At 42.8% G+C, this 7,795-nt stretch overlaps 1 protein-coding gene across 1 annotated transcript in view; it reads right to left on the minus strand.

Annotated features, from left to right (window-relative positions):
• The window catches only part of AHNAK2 (AHNAK nucleoprotein 2), a 35,589-nt gene extending 29,614 nt beyond the window's left edge, over positions 1 to 5,975 (minus strand). The window contains exon 1 of the mRNA XM_021403374.1: positions 5,782 to 5,975. The gene's annotated coding sequence lies outside the window, so the exon portion shown is untranslated. The remainder of the gene's footprint in view (positions 1 to 5,781) is intronic.

The following is a 7,795-nucleotide window of genomic DNA, read 5'->3' on the forward strand; positions in this document are numbered from 1 at the left end:
GTGTTTGCTTCTGCAAATCCTCTTTAGAGCAGAACAGCGTCACTCATCCTCTCCAATGCATTTGCAGCCAGGTGAAGGACGTTGCTCCTTGCTGCAACTGGTCAGTGCTAGCTTGGCCAGTCCCAGCTCCCTCTGACTGAGCGTGCAGGCCCAAGCCTGTATTTTTCAAGTATGTCCGAGAGCCAAAACCTTATCACAGTCCATCTCTGTCTCCTCAAAAGAACAGAGCTAGCGAGTAGCTAGCAGGTCTGTTTGTGCTGGGGTGACAGCCAGCTCCTGTTTGGGATTAGAGGATGATAGTTTTCCTTCCTTCTCCATCTCTTATCACGTATTTGAAAGAGAAGGATTTGTGGGAAGGGGAAAATGCTAATTTTCATGGTTTTTCATACCTCTTCTTCCCTCTCTTTGCTCTGGTGCAAGTGGAAGCCTCAACTCACGCGCCTGTATCTATGTGTGCTATCCTGCACTGCAGCACAAAGGTCTGCAGGCACTGGTGTTGGCTGTGGCAGTGGAGCATACAGTGGGCTCCCATGCTCCAAAATATGTATTTTTGCCACAGCGTAAAGCATGCAGTGTTGGTAAAGCATACACGTATACATTATAGTTATGCAATTAATGCCCTATGATGAGCTTTCCTGGCATAATCCAGTACAGTTATTCAAAAGCTTCTCTTTAATCTCTGAGAAAGGATAACTTTAAAAAGAAAAATAAATATTTTTTTTCCTGCTATCTCTACTCAACCCGTTTCATTCATAGTTTCCTGTTAGACTGACTGAAATGGTTATTAAATCCACTGAGGACATAGAATCCAAATATCGACATGGATCCCTGATTACTGCGCCATTGCTAAATGTGTTCCCTTCATAACAGATCTGTGAGGGTCTGCTTCCATCCAGCTCTGTAAATCACAGCAGTAACTGAAATGTCCTCTTATAAATACTGGTGTGTGAAATACTTTTCTAAAGTCTATTTTACATCAAAGTTGATAATTTTCTAGACCAACACTTTCACCAGAAGTAGTGAGTAATAGCCAAGCCTATGAACACACTACCCTTCATAACACCTCCAGCACTCTGTTCATAGGAAGCATGATGAATTAGTTATCCTCTAACTGTGCACATTATTTGACTTTGTAGTCATCCATCACCATGAGTACGAACTCTACATGTAGTCATTCCCACGAGGAAATGCCCAGTTTGCCTCCAAAATGGGCTCTGACTAACTGGTTACTTTAATTAGACACTGAGTTGTCCAAGCTGTTTGTTGCACAAGTTGTTTTTTTCCTCACAATCAAACCCATTATGTGGAAAAAGTCAACTTTGAGGAGAGTGAGGACGCAGTTCGTATAAAAATCAATGCAACCTTTCACTAAAACATAAATCAGACCCACTCTGGCATAGTATGAAAATATCTGAGGAATGTTTAATGACAATTTTGCATTCTTGTAAATTTTACGCTTTGGGCTGATTTTAGAAATGGTAACAGGGAAAGCTCAGCTCACACCAAGAAATATTACCAATCTAAACCACCAGCTTTCTCCTGGTAGTTTCACAGATCTCCAGCTCATAAGCCTTCTGATAAACACACAGACATTTCAAGCAAACAAAATAACCCACAACCTTTTGGATACTTATCTGATCTGAGGGCTGTTAACCTCTTTGAGGATCACCAAAAGCTGTTTTCTAACTAATTCTCAAAAATGTCTAATACCTCTTAGACATTTTTTTCCCTTTGGAATGCAGTGTCAACACTGGTTAAAATAGTTCTTGCTATGTAACAAGAACATCTTGGAATTCCTTTGAGCTTCTTCTTCAAGCTGAAATTTCCATTTTTCAATTCACTCCCCCATATAATCCCATCAAAGCTGGATCTTTGGATTAAAATGAGAACAACATGAGGCAAGGAAAAGTTCTGGCATGTACTTATTTTGATGGAAAAGGAGAGTTACGACTGGCTGAGAGTCAGAAGTTTGGGTGCCGAGGCAAACCACACGGCAAGCAAATGAAGAAGTGACCTGTGGAAAGTGGAATGGCATTAGCTTTCTAGTGTTGGAGTGTGAGGATACTTAGGAAAAATAGGGATAATGAGACTGGTGAAGTGTGTGAGCTTCTAGGACTCCCTGCATAGTGAAGATTTTATGTCAATAGTAGTTTATCAGGGTATTTATCTAGGACTATGCAGAAATGAGAAGAAATGCATGCAGCTTGAACCTTTGAGTTTAGGTGCTGGGGGGCTGAGATGCAAACATACCACTTGTCAAGGGGAGAGAGTCAATAGGTCAGTGAGCAGGTAGAAAGGTATTTTAAATCCGATGGCAGCAGGGATAACAGCTGCTCCCCTGACTCTGCAAATATCAGACACAGTCCACTGCTATCAAAATCAAGTGGTGTTTGTTCTCTTAACTACAGAGGAGAAATAACATTTGCCCAGCAGTGAAGTTACTATGACTTTGGAGTCTCAAACATTTATCAGTGGGCTTGGAAATCATATAAACCTTATCTCTTTTAAAAAACAAAAAAACAAATAGTAGTTTCTGCAGAGAGCAAAGTTATCTATCTTTATTGGGCAGATGGAGTGGTCAGGCTAGGTGCCTGCTCTTCTTCAGGCACTTGCATTCTTGCCTTGTGGAATTTCATTGGGATTTGGGCTGTTCTTGCAACCTGGGACTCACTCCCTGCAGAGCTGTTGTCCCTGAGATATGGGAGCAGATGCATCCTCCAGTGGTTACCTTGGCTTATTATGTGCCATTGGAACCTTTATATATTTTGTATTTGGCCAGATTTGGATGGCGAACTCATGGCCCCTCCTTCTCTGACAGCAAAGTATAGACCTATGCTGCGCAATAGGGCAGCACTTCCTTCAGTTAGCTACCTGCAGCCTCTTTACAGAATATAAAAACGTTGGTAAGAAGCATTCAGCACATGAAAGGTCCTCTCTTAGCATGAAGTTTTGTTTCCCCAATATAAAATATCGTATTCCAGTCTCAACCTTAACACCCTGAGCACAAGGCACTAGTGAACACGTAGATTTAGTGAGTTGCCATAGCTGCAGGTCATCTGTGGGATCTTTCTTGCCACAGGAGTGTTGTTTTGATCTGTCACCTGCATGGAGACAGCAGCATGGTCCCAGCAGGGTCTAACCTCAGCTCCAGCAGGAGCTCAGCACTGCTCCTCTGCTCAGCATTGGAGGGAAACGCCTGCTAGGCAGACTGGTAGTTGCAGCTAAGGGAAGCAGGAAAGGCAGCAGCTGTCAGGTGATGCTGTCCAGAAAATAATTTTTACCCAGAATATAAACCAGTAACTTTCATACTTTTGGAATACATGGGCTGATATTCTGACTATTTAGAGCTCCTAATTAGAGGAATCCTCAAAAAAAAAAAAAAAATTACTTATGTCCCTCGGTGTTTTAAACTTGCATAAAATGGCTTCTTTGCCCAAGTAGAAAGCTCAAGGAAAGATAAAACCAACCCTCTGTACATCTTCAGAGGTTCAAACCAAGGCAGTATACATTCCTGTGGCTTCACAGAAGGCACGATACTTCCACATGATGCCAACACTGTACATCCTACCCCCTCCACTGACACTGATACCAATACGGTATCAGTGAAGTTCCCAGTGTTGTTCCACAGAGAAAAGCAGCTCCAGCCCAGCCTCCCTGCACTGAGCACAGGGCACTGAACCCACCAAAGTCAGCAGGAGGTTAACGCAGAGCACGGTGATTCCCTCGACTATGGATTACAGACGGTTGGATTTTGTTTCAGTGATGAGCTTCAAGTACAGCCAAAAGTGAACAGAGGCACGTTGACCTCATAGCAGTGAATGCAGATTGAGCGTCCAAGACAATTAAAAACATAAAGCAAACACCATCTCCAAATCCCTGGCAAATCAGTGCTAGAAGTTACCGCTGCCCCGTCTGCCTGCGAAGACTTTAACACCCTCTTCATAGAGGTTGGAAGGCAGCCATCCCCAATGAATTACTTACAAGCTCTGACTAGAGGCAGGCTAGCTTCAGCTGGAGATTTACACAAGCCTCGTAATCTAATAGTAGAGTTTACTTTATGAGAGTGCCACACCAAAGATAGTAAAATGCAATTTTCGCTAACAAATCTACATGCTTCCACGGAAAATCTCCAGCCATCACGGAACCTGTCAGCGCTGCAGAGGGCCTCACGCAGATTTATAGTTCTCAGTTTATGGTTGAAGAGTTATTGTTAACTCCATTGTTATAGAGTTATGGTAATTAAAAGCTCCAGTCACACTTATCATTTTAACCATAACTAATAAAACCTAATAAATTCTGAGACACGATGCGTTTTCTCGTGCTGCTAAACATCTGTAACCTTTTCACGCTGGACTTTTGACCTGTTAAGCTAGATTTTGGGAGTAAATTGGCTGTCGTAAGCTTCTTTTCCTTTAATTTGCTTGGATCTGCACAATTCCTTATAGTTTTTCTTTATTATAGTAAGACACAGAGCAAGGCAATGCTTATAAGTTTTCCCTTGTGTACGCAACAGGTGATTGTAAGCAAAGTCCTGCATCTCTTTAAGAGTCACATTCCAACTTTCTGTCTTTCTTGTTTTATAACTTGTGAGTGAGTAAGAATGGTTATTTTTGTTGTAGAAGGATAGACCTTCAGTGCTTTCTCACGAGTAATGGTTTTTCTCTTTTCTCTCAAAGCTTTAAGAACATTTTTCAGTTTTTCTACAGGTGGCTATTGATAAAACTCCTACCTCAGAGCGTCTGAATTCATGTGTTTGGAGACATATTAAGGTGCACAGATGGGACAAAGGACCTAGACAGGTGGACAGAAAATTGTTACCCAGTGTATTTCCTAGCATTTTGTCACCTGCCTTTTTGACATCAGCCTCGCAACGAAGACATTCGGGACCCCATTTCTACTGACAGCATCACTTAGCTCTGTTATTTAATTTGTCAAGGTTGGTCTTAGTCTCAAATACCACTAACATACAGAGACTCTAGTTCCAAGTCAGTACGTTATCATGATACCGATACATATTGCAAATGGTATTCATTGAGATATAATATCCAGACAAATAAGTTCCTCTTGCAGAACAGATACTATAAACATCTGAATATATATATATATGGGGAAAGCACACAAAAAAACCCCGTATTCATCAGAAGACAACCTCACCGTACGTCAATTACAGCTTGCACCTTGCAGTTCACTGCGACAATTGGGAATAAGGCTCTGCATACTACAAAAAGCATTTTGCTATGTTTGAGATCATACGATGGGTTAAGCGTACACGGAGAGGAAGTCAGAAAAACAACGTGCGTGATCTGGAATAGAGATTACTGAATGGAGGGGTGTGTGCGGCACTGAGAACCAACATCTCTCGGAAAACTTCAGGAGGCTGAGCACAGAAGCTAGAAACGCCTGAAGAAGAGAAGGAGCTCAGAAACTTCAGGCAGGCTGAACGCATTTGTTTGTCCCTGAGCGTACATCTTACCACACACAAGAAAGGAGCAAAACTGTGCGCCAGGTGGGACACACCTCAGCTGGAGCGCTCACCGTGCCTTCCCCCAGCGGTAACACTTAACCTGCAGTGTCTGCAGGTTTCACTTAACTGCAGCAGCTGGGAACGCTATGATTTTATACTCAGAATGCTCAGTTTCTGCATCAAAGAACACCAAACGCACACGCCCACATCTCCTCACAGTACTGAAAGCCCGTTGTCTGCTACAAACTTATGCAAGCTGCATCGAAGATAAAAAAGAAAGAGAGAGACTTTTGTTAAAAAAAAAAAAAAAAACTTACCAAAAATAACTGAAGTTCTCTAAAGTTGCCCTGAAGTTGAAATAGCCCAGAACACCAGTGCAGAGCCTGCCTTAAACTCTCTCTCTCTCTCTTTCTTACTCCCCCCTCTCTCTCCAGCAATTGGAAGGAGGGCTGTGCTGAAATTCAGCAAACAATTTTCCTTCTATGTCGACCGGGGCGTTCCTCTGCAGGCAGAAAGGGGATGGCTAAGCCTGGGTGAGGCTTGTTGCTCTCCCCAAGCCAAAGAGCTCTGTCACAGATTACACAGCCTGTGAAATCCAATCCCTTTCTCTACTAAAGCAACAGCTGTGCTGCTTCAGCTGGGGCAGGAGCAGTGCACAGACCCAGGGCTTGCTCCCAAGTGAGTTTTCCATTCTAGGGGAGGCAAAGGAATGGGGGTTCCTGTAAGCTCCGTGGGTTCTTCCCACTTGGTGCCTACAGCTGCAGGAACAAGCACTTGCAGGGTGGAGGTACAGGGCAATTTCCTCGTGACCGAAAGTATATGGGATGTGGGCGCTGGTGCAAAACAAACATCTCTTTTCCTGAAATTCATTCCCAGCCTTGCTTCAGGACATAAGCGGGTAATTAACATTATATGTATTAGTAAACTCTCATGCAAGCATGCACACAGGCAGGATACAGTCTGTTACAACAGCACAGTACGAGTGGGTTTCAAGGCTGCTCCACTGTCCTCTTTACATTCATTTTTTTCTTGTCACTTTTTTTGCCAGCAGATTAATTATTTCCAAAAAAGCTTGAACTCTGAGCTGACAGACCTTGCACCACGTTCAGTGCTACCATGATTCACAGCTTGGGGTGCCAGCACACTTTGCAGCACCAACACATACAGAAAGCCACTCAGCACAAGCAGAAACTGCTTTACTCAAACTCCCAGCTCTCCTCTCACCTGTTGCTATTTCTCCACCCCCAGCAAGGGCAAGGAATTCATAACACAGCTGATTGCTCCTTCCCTCTCTGAGAAATTCTTCCCTCTTCTGATTACACCTCCCTGAAGTTTTGAAAATTCCCAGCAAGAGGTCTCAGTTGGGGTTTTCTTGTTTTGCAGAAGTATTTGCCTTCTTGTTTGCATGCTGTCAGAGAGGTGAGAGGTGAAGGGGTGCGAAACACAAACAATGCATAAGCAGCCCTGGAGGTGTCCTGCAGCAGCCCTGGCTGCTTTGCCAATGCACTGAAGCAGGATGTAAACAGTTAACATCCTATGCCAGCCAAAGGAACTTCTTGTGTTTGCAGACAGGCTGCTTTCATCTTGTGGCAGATATGCTGTGGATTTTTGTGCTGCCACCTGTGAATAGATTTCAGGATCTCAAGTTCTGTAGGTGCTGTATTTTTGGAGCCAGCTTTAGAATGGATGCACCCCATTTCTACAGTGGGCATGCTGAAATTGGTCAGTGAAAGCTGAGGGTACTTCTCAGCTTCCTACCATGGGTGGATGCTTAACACAGGCATTTTGTAAAACTGGGTCTTAGCAGAGAGACAGTGTTCATATTAAAGCCAATTCTGGAAAGAATTTTGTGTAATTAACACACACTATCATATTGAATTATATATTAGTTATATGATTGCGTATATAGGAAAATTAATACTATATATAATTGTATTTAATACACAATTTCTTTGCATATGATCTAGATAATCTCATATTATTATATTAATATATAATGGATATAATAATTATATAATTAGTTATGATATAAGATATGCAATTATATATAGTATATATAATCTTATACAATTAACCTAAATGTAATGTGAGGCACAACCCAGTTCATACGCAAGCAGTGTTTTCTTGTAAGTACGACATCCACACTCATAAAACAGAATAACTCAGTGGGCTGCGGGCAGTGTAGGGAGGCCTGGCAGCGAAGGAGGGAGGTGAAATGATGTGAGTGTGCCATTGCAGGAGACCCAAGGCTCCTCATGGTATCAGGCATCAAGTGAGACCTACTGCAGCTGCTTCTGGGGTGGAGGTGACCAGAGCCTCCTGAGCTTTACA

Source organism: Numida meleagris, chromosome 6 (genome assembly GCF_002078875.1).
Source record: "Numida meleagris isolate 19003 breed g44 Domestic line chromosome 6, NumMel1.0, whole genome shotgun sequence".
In the NCBI taxonomy this organism is placed as follows: Eukaryota; Metazoa; Chordata; class Aves; order Galliformes; family Numididae; genus Numida; species Numida meleagris.